Below are 13,265 nucleotides of genomic sequence, written 5' to 3'. Positions count from 1 at the left end.
TGTTTTCTAATCCAGCAGAATACATCACAGAAGGAATAGATATGGGGTAAATGGCTGACCTGTGTTTTGATATAAATAAGATCATTAGAGCTGCAAGAAAGAAAATGGCTTTCTTATAACTTGTATAGGGTCATTTTCTTCTATCATAATACTTAGAGACTGTTGTTTCATGCTGGATGGATCTACTTTGAACCAAACATATTTTAATGTAAACTATAATCCATATTTGCTTCTTCAAGACCAACTCCCTAGATTTCTTTACTGTGGATCCCTTTACAATTGTGTGCTCTTCTCTATTCATCAGAAGATAAATCAGTGCAAAGAAAATGAAGTTATCTCAAAAAGAACTCAAACCCAGTCCAAAGGGCTTTGAATTAGCACTCTAAATAAAGGTTTTCTGGGATTACCAAAAGTTTAGGCTGTCCAAGTTATTGGACATAGACAGCTCTCTGTGCAATTGAATTTCTGTTGTAACAAAAAGAATCCCAATTAAAAACTAAATCTTTCTAAGATTCCTACCATTAATTCTCTGATCGAGTGGCTAAGTGACTGTATTACCTAGAAAGGATGACAACTTATGTAATGTATTGCAGAAACTAGTTTCTCTCTTTTCAGGCAGAGTAGAAGGGAAGAAGATGAAAGGATCTGAAAAAGGATTCAGGAAGATACTGATAGGTGAATGAAATTTTGTGGGAGAAGGAGACAGGGGTCACTGACAACTCAGACTGTGTGAGGGCATTTGGGTTACAAAAAGAAAATCACCAGCCCATTTCTGGTTCTAAAAGGCAAATGAAAATGATTCCAGGGAATGTGATCGTATTTCATTGCATCCAGACATAATAGTTATTAAATAGAAATAACAACCTTGCTTTATGACTACAGGAATTTATGATCCACCGCCTTTTCTCTCAAGGAATTTAAAACTTAGCTGAATTCACAAGCATACACAGAGTTAAAAACTACTGAAAGAGTTAAAGAGACTATAAGAAATTTGCACATGTCACTCCATAATTAATGGCAAACGAACAATACAGAATATGTGGGTTCTGACTTCATTAGTTGGTGGCAAAGGTCAAGGCAGTCTTCAGGGAAGTGGCATTCCTTTTGGCTCCCCTTAGAAAGTCAGCCACTGTAGCAGCTAAAAATAAAAGAAGAATAAACAGAAGAAATGTATTTTAAATTAATATTCAAATGATTTTGAAATATTCAAGTTGAGCTACTGTGAGCATCAGTAATTACACCAAAAAATGAGTAAATGTTATAATTATAACTGCAGTAAAAATTATCCAGCAGTTTCAAGGAGAAGCTCTGCACAGCATATTGATCAGCAGTTATAGGGCTTTTCTTAAGGATGAAAGCAACCTGAAGATAACTTAAATTCAGTTTGTTCACATAGTGGATGTTCCAGTGGCTGAGCCACAAGACCATACGAGTAGCTAGCTTCACGAATTCTGGCCCCTACTGTTTACATCAAATGTAATAATCTTATATTAATACATTTCCTGGATTATACCACGGGGAGAAAAACTGCTCTCCATAGTTCTCTAAATTTCTCAGTTCAAACCAGTTAGCTAAGGAATTTTGGGTTAGAATCACTGTTCTCCATTTATTAGCCCCAATACAATTCTAAAACATGTTAATCGCATTGAAAATATTACATCTAGGATTATAAATTCAGACTTCTAATAGTGATCGGGAGAAGGAAGAATAACACCGCCTGTTACTCTGCCTATGTTTACTACCACTCTCTGCACCATGACCCCACCTGAATCCTGAGCCTCCCCCCTAATCTCTAGGCCTAACCCTGATCTTAAACATACCTAGGTTTTGTTCATTTGTTCATTTCTTTTTTAGATTCTACATGTAAGTGAAATCAATACATCAATACAGAGAACAAACTGGTGGTTGTCAGAGGGAAGGGGGTGGAGGGTAAGCAAAAGAGGTGAAGGGGATTAGGCGATACAAACTTTCTGTTATAAAAATAAGTAAGTCATGGGGATGACAAGTAAAGCATAGGGAATATAGTCAATAATATTATAATAACATTGTAGGCTGACAGATGGTGACTACATTTATCATGGTGAGCATCTGTAATGTATGATTGTTGAATCACTTTGTTGTTCACCTGAAACTAGTGTAATGCATGTCAACCGTATTTCAATTAAACATTCTCACACACACACACACACACTCACACACTCACACACACACTCACACACACTCACACACTCACACACACACACACACACACACACAAAACATACCTAGGCTGGCTGCTAATAGTCTCTGCCTATTCATTCCATCCCAATCCTACATTTTATGTCTTTCTTTAGATAGGAACCTGAGTTTCCTATCAGGTTAAGTTAAACTCCTCAGCACTATATTGTAGGTTCTCCCCCATCAGACCCTACAAATACCTAATGATTTTCTTTCAGAGGCCCTCAGATTTCATTAATGGCTCTGGTTTACTTCTACATACGCACTTCCCCCAACCAAAGCAGTCAACTCCCTGTAGCCTCCTCACACTCTATGCCTCTGTGACTATTTTTCTGATAACCACACACCTGATCAACCCTGATCAGGTGATCAACACACCTGATCAGATAGTCTTCTGAAAAGCTACCGGCGTCTGTAAATACAACTTCATTTTCTAATTTACACCTTCTTCTGAACTTGTTGAATTCAGTCTTGTCTCACCAGCTCTGAGGTTTGCAGTCCCCACACCACCCACCATACTGCCATGTGTATGAAGTTGAATATGTATCTATTGGATGAATAAATGGAAAAAGGAGCAATTGAATTATTGAGTCTCTGGACGGCAGAGGATTCAGAGATTCTTGGAAATTTAGATGTCTAATAATAAACATTGATTGTGAAAATTTGCTTTTTGTATTTTACATTTATTAGGTTGATTTAATGCAACATAACTGTAAAATTCACTTATTTTTGCTGGAATTTTAATGGTGCTTATAATCTAGTGGAGGGAGAGAGAAAACAAACAAGTAAACACCCAAATAAACAAGACGATTTATCATTAATTTTTGCTACATATATATTATACATGTTATATATTACCAGTTTATTGATGACTCTAAATTATGCAGTAGGGTATAAATATGAATCTTTTCCCCAATGACTAGTTTCAGTGCTACTCGGCTAAATCTCTCTTTCCTACCCTATAATGACATCTTGGCCAGAAATCCCAACTTTCTAGTTGATCTAGCTATAAAAACTCAAGCCATTAAAAAACTTTAACCTTTTTTTAAAGTTTTTATTTAAATTCCAGTTAGTTAACATACAGTGTCATATTTGTTCAGGCACATAATATAGTGATTCAACACTTCCATACATCACCCTATGCTCATCACAAGTGCACTCCTTAATCCCACCACCTATTTAACCCATCCCATTCTGGTAACCATCAGTTTTTCTCTATAGTTAAGAGTCTGTTTCCTGGTTTGCTTCTCATTTTCCCCCTTTGTTTGTTTGTTTTGTTTCTTAAATTCCACATATGAGGGTGCCTGGGTGGCTAAGTCATTGAACATCTGACTTCAGCTCAGGTCATGATCTCACAGTTCATGAGTTCGAATCCCACTTTGGGTGAGCGTGAGCCCTGCTTTGGGTGAGCATGAGCCCTGCTTTGGGTAAGACACGAGCCCTGAGTGAGCCCTGCTTCTCTCTCCCTCTCTCTGCTCCTCGTGGGATTCTCTCTCTATTTCTGCCCCTCACTCACTTGTGCCCTCTCACTCTGTCTCTCAAAAAAAAAAAATTCCACATATGAGTGACGTCATATGGTATTTGTCTTTCTCTGACTGACTTATTCCAATTAGCATACTGTCTAGCTCCATCCGTGTCCTGGTAAATGGCAAAATTTCATTCTTTTTATGGCTAAGTAATATTCTACTGTATATCTTTATACCATATCTTGTTTTTCCACCTTATCAATCAATAGACATTTGGGCTGTTTCCATAATTTGGCTATTGTAGATAATGCTACTATAAACATCAAGCTGTGTGTATTGCTTTGAATTTGTATTTTTGTATTCCTAGTAGTGCAATTGCTGGATGGATCATGGAGTAGTTCTATTTTTAACTTTTTAAGGAACCTCCATACCATTTTCCAGAGTGTCTGCATCAATTTGCATTCTTACCAGCTGTGCAAAAGGGTTCCCCTTTTTCCACATCCTCGCCAACACCTGTCATTTCTTGTGTTGTTTATTTTAGCCATTCTGACAGGTGTGAAGTGATTTCTTATTGTAGTTTTGATTTACATTTCCCTGATGATGAGTGATGTTGAGTATCTTTTCATGTGTCTGTTGGCCATCTGTAGATGTTCTTTGGAGAAATGTCTATTCATATCTTCTGCTCATTTTTAATTCAATTATTTGAGTTGTTGAGTTGTTGTTGAGTTTTGTATGTTCTTTAAATTTTTTGAATACTAACCCTTTATCAGATATGTCATTTTCAAATATCTTCTCCCATTCAGTAGGTTGCCTTTTAGTTTTGTTAATTATTTCCTTTGCTGTGCAAAAGTTTGTTGTTGTTGTTGTTGTTGTTGTTGTTGTTGTTGTTATTGTTGTTGTTGTTGTTGTTGTTTGATGTAGTCCCAATAGTTTATTTTCTATTTCCCTTGCCTCAGGAGACAAACCTGGAAAAATGTTGCTACAGTTGATGTTAAAGCAGTTAACTGTCTATGTTCTCTTCTAGGATTTTAATGGTTTCAGGTCTCACATATAGGTCTTTTAATCCATTTTGAATTTATTTTTGTGTATGGTGTAAAAAAGTGGTTCTGTTTCATTCTTTTCCATGTTGCTGTCCAGTTTTCCCAAAACCATTTGCTGAAGAGACATTATTTTTCCCATTGGATATTCTTTCCTGCTTTGCAGAAGATTAATTCAACAGATAATTGTGGGTTCGTTTCTGTCTGGGTTTTCTATTCTATTCTGTTGATCTCTGTGCCTATTTTTGTGCCACTACCATACTGTTTTGTTCACCACAGCTTTGAAGTCTGGAATCACGATGCCTCCAGCTTTGCTTTGCTTTGCTTTTTCAAGGTTGCTTTGGCTATTTGGGGTCTTTCATGGTTCCGCATAAATTTTAGGATGATTTGTTCTAGCTCTGTGGAAAACGCTGTTAGTATTTTGATAGAGATTGCATTAAATGTAGAGATTCCTTTGAGTAGTATAGACATTTTAACAATTTATTCTTACAGTCTGTGAACACAGAATGTCTTTCAATTTTTTTGTGTTGTCTTCAATTTCTTTCATTTGTGTTTTATAGTTTTCAGAGTACAGATCTTTTACCTCTTGGTTGGGTTTATTCCTAGGTATCTTTTTGGTTTTGGTGCAATTATAAATGAGATTGATTCCTTAATTTCTCTTCCTGCTCCTTCATTATTGGTGTACAGAAATGCAACAGGGTTCTGTATGTTGATTTTGTATCCTGTGACTTTACTGAATTCTAGCAGTTTTAGCAGTTTTTTGATGGAGTTTTTTGGGCTTTCTAGTTATATAATATCATGTCATTTGCAAATAGTGAAAGTTTTATTTCTTCCTTACCAATTTTGATGCCTTTTATTGTCTTTTTTTTTTTTTTTTTTAATTTTTTTTTTTCACCTTTTTTTTTTTTTTTTTTTTTTTTGGGGGGGACAGAGAGAGACAGAGCATGAATGGGGGAGGGGCAGAGAGAGAGGGAGACACAGAATCGGAAACAGGCTCCAGGCTCCGAGCCATCGGCCCAGAGCCTGACGCGGAGCTCGAACTCACAGACCGCGAGATCGTGACCTGGCTGAAGTCGGACGCTTAACCGACTGAGCCACCCAGGCGCCCCTTTTATTGTCTTTTTGTTATCTGATTGCTGTGGCTAGGACTTTCAGTCCTATGTTGAATAAAAGTGGTGAGAGTAGACATCCCTGTCTTGTTCCTGACCATAGAGGAAAAATTATCAGTCTCTCCCCATGTAGGATGATATTAGCTGTGGGTTTTTCATATATGGCCTTTATTATGTCGAGGTATGTTCTCTCCAGACTTACTATGTTGAGGGTTTTTATCATGAGAGGATGTGGTACTATGTCAGATGCTTTTTCTGCATCTATTGAAATGATTATATGGTTCTTATCCTTTCTTTTATTAGTGTGATGTAACACACTGATTTGCAAACATTGAACCACCCTTGCAACCCAGGAATAAATCCTACTTGATTAAACGTTTAATCTTCAACTCAGTTTATATCCCATTTCTTTTCCTCTCTCTAGTACAATCTTTAGCTGGGAATCTGGATTCAAAGAGTGGAGAAGGCAAATGTATGGTATGGCTCCGATAGCACTCAGCCTGTTCTGTTGCTGAGGTGGGATATGGCTCAATCCTGGATACTTTTTTAAGTATATATTTGGTGAAATTTCTCATTCTTGCATAGTGAAGAAGCCTATTCCCTCTCTGGATTCTGCCATATCTTTCCAATTCTCTCCTCTGCTCATTTAGACACAGGGGCAGCTCTTAAGTCTGTTGCCTAGGCATACATTCACAAAGTAAACAAAATGGCCCCCATTTTGTAGGATGGGTGCTTTGGGGTGCTTTGGAGTCCTATTGGTTTATGAGAGGGAAAGAACCTCTCATAATGAACCAGGTGAACTCTTCCACTTTGAACAGGTCATTCTTTAAGGGCAACCATCTCTGTGACTCTCATCCAAATCTGCCCTTTTTCTACTGCATCACCTCACCATCTCTCAGCTTCAGTCTCCTCTAGTCTTTTCATGTAGGGAGCATGCATTAAAATATTCCCATCTTGTGCTTTACAGTTTCTTTAAGTTGGATGCCCTTGGTCTGCTTGACAATGTTTTCTTTTAGTTCTCAGTGGGCTCTAGTCCTCAATGCTTAAGCACCAGGAAATGCCTGAATCACTACATATACTTTCCTTTCTCTGTCTTCCTTCCCTGTGAAGTTAGAAAAGTTTAAATTTCTTTTCAGTGTTGCTATTTGCATGGCTGTCACCATGGTGACAATAATCCAAGACAAAAAGATACCAGTATATGCAGACAAGAGATATAGAGTGATTCAAGACTGTAACTGTATAAAATTATCTACAAAAAGTGTCTCAGTGATACCCACCACCATCTCCCCAGACCTATGAAGCATCATTGCAGATAGACAGCCTGATTAGAAGTAAGAATCCTGCTGCGTCTTTGGAAAAACTTTCTATTTTCTTGGGCACTTGTAGCTTTGGATATGGTAACTGCCCAACAGCCTGCCCAATAGTAGTTCTGAGTAACTGATAAAATCCTGAGTCATCACAATGAAGCTGAGTGTATTGAAATTCTGTCCTGTCTAGATTGCCTGGCTTTCCATCCATACCACTGCTTTCTGGCTGCCTCTCATGTAGTCATATGTGCCTTTACCATTTGCTTGCACTTGGACTCATGATTGGTTTGGCAAATACATTGTTCCTGGCACATGAAAACAACAATGATAAACTTTTCAATAGTGTCAATAGCTGATGATCAAGTGCAATTTTCAGAGTTCAACTACAACTGCTTCAGCCCGAGAAGGGATGACTTCTTTTGCTGTTTGTTAGAAGTAAAAATGAAGCAATGAAGCAGGTTTGTTTCTCTTATACATATTTTCTTTCTGGATCTTTTCACATGATCATAATCTGAGATAAGTGACAAACTGTTCTTTTTCTTTTTTTCAGCTGGATGAGCAATTAAAGTAAAAGCATATGTGTTTGCCTGACTTTCACGATAACAATTTTGTAGACGAGCACTGAATATTTTGCATTTTGGGAGACTACTAAGTGATTTAAGCAACTGAAGTCAAAATTGACATAGAAAAACAGTAAGAGGACACAGTCAAATGAACAATTAATTTTTCATGTCCATTTGAAAAGAAAATATCTGAATAGATGAGCACATCAAAGTAATATTTGCACAGGGGTTTCAATGTCTACCATACCTGGAAATTTTTATTTTATTTAACAAACATGTATAACATTCTATGTATGAGCCATGCTTATTTTGAGGTGAGGATTTATAAATGTTAACTCATTTAATCTTTATAGCAACCAAATAACTTGGATGTTATAATTACCATCCCCATTTTATACAATAGGAAACTAAGGCAATGAATGGTAAATAATTCCCAAGGTTCACACAGTGAGGGAAGCATGGAGGTTGGACTTGCACACAGATAGTCCAGCTCAGACTACTTGTAGGCTTTAACTTGTACACTGGGCTACAAAGAGACCAGCCTCTCGGTCACAGTCCGACCTTGCTGAGCATGTGTGGTGAGTATGTGAGCTCTGCAGCCAGGTAGGCATGAGTTTAAAAACCTGGCTCGGCCACATGCCGGATTTGTGACCTTGGGCAAGTACCTGCAGTGCTCCATCATCTGTATGCCATTTTTTTTCCTGAAAACAAATTTTATTTAAATAAGGATTTAAATACATTATATAACATTAAAATTGAAGGAAAAAATAAACTAAACACCAGTCTGTTACTTCACATGGCCTTGGGCCGCTATTGCTGGTAAGTTGCAAGCTCTACAGCTGGCTACATGCCTGATATATCGGTTTGAAGTTTGTCCCCTTGTCAGAAGTTTAACTCTGATAGAAGGTTCACCTCATATTCTGGTGTTTGGACATCGATTAGCTAGGACATGTCTGGTCACAAAGACCTTGGTGGCAAGCCAGAGGCAGTATCACACCCTCCTAGGGGGAAGGTGGCTGCTCCAAGCTCTGCCCACCTGGTCGGGTTGGAGACCCCAGGGATCTTTCTTGGCTACCAATGACTCCCTGTAATCATACAGCTGCTGTTCTTGCCTTACCCCATCCTGTCCTCTCAGCTTCACTGTGGGCTTTTTAGGTGGTGAACATTCCTGTTCACCTGTTCAGGTGGTAAACAGCCCATGGTGTCCCTCATAAGGGCAGGGAACTCTGAAGAGGGAGAGCCGAGGAGCTTCTGGTCAGACATAGCCATCTGTGATCTTGGGACTCTAGGCTTGACTGAAATATCATGTAACTGCTTGATTTTAGGCCAAACACTGATAGGTGCCTCCTGCTTGCCCTCTGTTTAATTGAGGGACTTCAAGCCTAGACAGCAAGTTTCTTTTCAGTTTATTGCATGAATGAGTTGTGCTAGTCTACGTTAAAAGCAGACCCTAAATGTTTACATTATACAAGCTGTTGGGTTTTCAAATTTGTGACAGGGGACGGAAGGGAAATTCTACTCATTGCAAGGATATCCTCAGTCAAGTTTTAGTGAGCCGAAAGCACTTTGGACCCATGGACCTTCAGCTGGTCATCTTTAGCTGGTCCAGTCTCTCTACGAGGAACTGGCATATGTTCTTGTGCTGGTTGCTCTGTAGCAGAATTACTTCTCCATATTGTGGATGCTCAATTACAGTACCATTGCAGGCAGATTTCTTCGTAAACGCCTTCACTACTTTCTTTTTATTGTAATCGTCAGTGATCCCTTGGACAGTGTAAGGGTATTCCTGCCATTTCTCTGTTGAATTCTTGTAAGGATGTAATCCTCAGTGCCAGCAGGAAGCAGATCGTCATCAAAGGGGTCAAAAGAGTGGAGGTTTGGGATAACAGATGTACAATAAGTTTCCCTTTCCTCGGTGGAAACTGCGGAAAGCAGTGGGAGAAGGCAGGCAGGAGTGGTGGGGGTATAGAACATTGGGAAATATGGAGGTTGCAAGGGGAGGCTGCTAAGTCCTCAGCAACAGCTCAATGACTAGAATGTATGACATTTATTCCAAGGGTTTGGGATGGGGGAGGAGATATAAATACATAATACACATAAGAGAAAACATTTAGAATTATGTTAGGCACAAGGACAGCAATAAAGTGGGTTATTTATTAATATTTCTATTAGATAATAATAAAGAACATGGAATGTGCCAATCACCACCACCAGTCCAGTCCAAGCAATCACATCTGTTGCCTAGACTATTGCTCTTGACTTCCATTCTGACTCCACACCTTCAGCCCTACCTCCAGCCCAGAGCGAATCCTTTTTAAACTGCAAATTTGATTGTGTCCATGTAAGTATAGATCATTCAGTGATTCTCAAGATTCCTATGTTAAAATGCAGAAGAAACCTTGCCAGGGCTTGCCTGATCTGGTACCTTCCCACATTTCAGTCCCATTTCAAGCATTCTCTTTCATGTACCTCATGCTTATGGTAAGGAGACTAGAGACTGACCCCCCCCCCCCCCAAATCAGCAATCTCAATGCTGCTCATTAATTCCACAGGCATTTGTTGAATGTCTACTCAAGTTGCAGGTGCCAAAAGAGCATAAAGTGGAGGTATCCAGGGGTCCTTTCCCAAACATGTGAACATTAATAGGAATGTACACAACACTATTTGTATGGCCCCATCTCTCCTTTCCTTTTCAAGCAAACTTCCTGCCCAAGCCTGCTTTTACCACTGGCCTTCTAATGGCTTAAATTTGACTTTTGCCTCCACTCAACCTCTGAAACCGTTCTCACTCAGATTATAAATAACATCTGTGGCAGTTTCTGAGAGTTGTCTGTCTACTACCCATTTCTGTCTTCTTTTTAGAGAGAGAGAATGCTTAGGACAATAATGAGCCAGCTTAATAAAAACAAAACAAAACAAAACAAAACTGTGTCATCCTTATTCCTTTGCAGCTTTGAAACTGTAATTAGCAGTCTACAGAGGATTTCTGGGAAAGATGCATTTGCTGATTAAACAAACAAACAAACAAACAAACAAAAAAGTGCTGAACTTTCCTCCTTGTTATTTGTTCCTTGTAGTGTAGATGTGAGGCTGGAGGTGGACCGGCCACATGGTGATCATAATATGACCATAACTATGAAAAACTATTTGTAAAGAAAATGAAACACGAAGGCGCCCGGGAAATTAATGAGGTTGTGAAGTCCCTGAAGGACTCTTAAAACCTTCTGTTTCTCAACTTTGAACATGATCAACAGATATCTGTTTACGTAGCCAAACACAGTTTGTAACTGATACATAATCCTAAAACTAACTTCAATAAGCAATGTTTGCTTATTTATATTTCTGAAGCATTTTAATGTATTTATTGCTGATGATTATTTTTTCCCCCCACTTGAATCCATTTATATACCAGTTTTGGTGTTACAAGTCATTCTTTTTCTTTCTTTCCATCTTCCTGTGGCTTCTTCTTAGTCTCTATTCTAGGTTCCTCTTCTTCTGATCATCCATCGATTGTATGTTGACACTTCTCATTTTTCTTTAAGGTGTCCTCTTACTTTTTATTCTCTGCAATTCTACCTGAAAGATGTCATCTACATCAAGGCTGTTACTACAAAATACATGCCCCAAACTTACAAATCTTTGTGTTTCTGGTCCAGTGCTCTTTTCTTAACTCTAGGCTTAAATAACAAATGACCTGTAGAACATTTATACCCGGATATGCCATAGCGACTTCCAATTTAGGACTTCAAAGACTGATATTGAAATCTCAAGTTTTTGCCACAATTCTGGAAAGAATTACCTCCCTTTTTGTACCTTCATTACACCATGTGATTTTTATTACAGCATTTACCAGATTTACAGTAGCATTTTATTATAGCATTTACCAGATTTACAGTTTATGGCACACATAAGAAGAAAATGCAAGTCAGCATGGCTTAAACAAAAGGAAATGTATTATCCCTCATAACAGTATCTAAAGGTCGGGAGCTCCAGAGTTAGTGAATTCAGCAGGTCAGTAATAATATCAAGAACCCTGGTCATTTCAGTCTCTTTATTCTCCCATCTTTGTTGTGCCACCTGATGATTGACATGGGTTCAGGCCTCAAATCCAAACATGTACAAGTCTAGAAGAAGAGAACATCTTTTGCCTATGTATCTCCTTTATAGAACAAAAAGAATGCCTTCATGGAAGCTGCCCAGAAGATTCACCTTCATTATCCAGAATTATAAATCATGTTCTTTTTTAAAGAAATCCTTAGAAAAGAGAATGGGATCACTGTGTGTTTACATATTTTTATGTTCTCCCTATTGAGTTTTGAGTTTCTTATCACTAGTTTTTATTTTTTGTCTCTACCACATCTTAATGGTATTCCCAGACACAGTAGATATTCAGTAAAAGTTGAATGAATTCATTTTGGTCTGGAGATCTGAAGAATATCTGACCTAAACAAACTGACTTTGAAAATATATATACCTGTTATATGAAAGGGAACATTAACAAACTCAATTCACAAATGAAACAATGATTTAGAACTCTGGAATGAAAGTAGTTGTATCATAAAGAATCATAGAAGATGATCTGTACACTGTGTGATATTGGTGAAATTTCAGAATACTACAAAATTTCTCATGGAATAGAGTACATTCTGACTAGGTATTCTGTAATTCCACTGATGGGAAAAATGTAAAATAAACATAATTTCAAGATATCAATCCATATCTATTTAGCCCGTACCTATTATTTTTCACTGTTCTATGCAGAACATCATTTATCTTTATGAAGTGGTCCCTTTATTCATTACACTTATTTGTTGGGGTGACAGGATTGAAGCAAAGGTAAAACATTGGGTGATAACATCAATTGTTGATACATAGGTGTAAAACATTACAGTAAGAGCTGTGGAAGTCCTAATGGGATGAGGAGTTGGCTTTGGGCTCCGAAAGCTTGCTTATTACTAGCCTTTTGCCTTTGGTCAAGTTTTTAAACATTTCCAAACCCCACTCTGTTATGTATAAAATAAGGGTAATAATACAGATTTTATAACATTTTCAACAAATAGCATTTATATCTACTTTTCATCTATGTGCCAGAACCTCTCAGATTTACATTTCCAACATCGTGAAGATATCTCATAGGTATCTCAAACTAAGTAGCTGTATAAAAATGAGCTTTCAAGCTGACTTCACAATTTTATCTCTTCAGAGTTTCCTACTTCAGTACATTTTGCTTCATTGATGAATCCTAGGAGAGACTATTGAAATATGGTTCACTATCATTCCTCATAGTCAATCTATAATCAATACTATATATTCTTGTGCTAATATATCTGGTCTCAGCAGACACTTCTCCATCTCTTCCACCAGAGATTCAGAGAATAGGTTGGCATTTTAGTCTACATAAATATTTTGTCATTTTATTGATGGAAATGTCTTCGTCAGCTCCTATCTAGACTTCTGTAAAACACTCCTTGCCCCATAAGACATCCTCTCCCCTCCCCACCAGCAGCTTCTACCTCCAGACTACCTAATTCTTTATTTAATACAATTGTCCTCTGCCTAATCCCTA

At 38.0% G+C, this 13,265-nt stretch overlaps 1 pseudogene; it reads right to left on the bottom strand.

The window, feature by feature from the left end:
- Positions 1 to 9,212: 9,212 nt before the first annotated feature.
- On the bottom strand, positions 9,213 to 9,673 carry LOC131489588 (eukaryotic translation initiation factor 1-like; annotated as a pseudogene).
- Positions 9,674 to 13,265: the final 3,592 nt, after the last annotated feature.

The sequence above is a fragment of the Neofelis nebulosa genome, chromosome 11 (assembly GCF_028018385.1).
Source record: "Neofelis nebulosa isolate mNeoNeb1 chromosome 11, mNeoNeb1.pri, whole genome shotgun sequence".
Taxonomy (NCBI): Eukaryota; Metazoa; Chordata; class Mammalia; order Carnivora; family Felidae; genus Neofelis; species Neofelis nebulosa.
The sequence above is the reverse complement of the archived record's forward strand: the minus strand, read 5'-3'. Positions and strand labels throughout refer to the sequence as shown.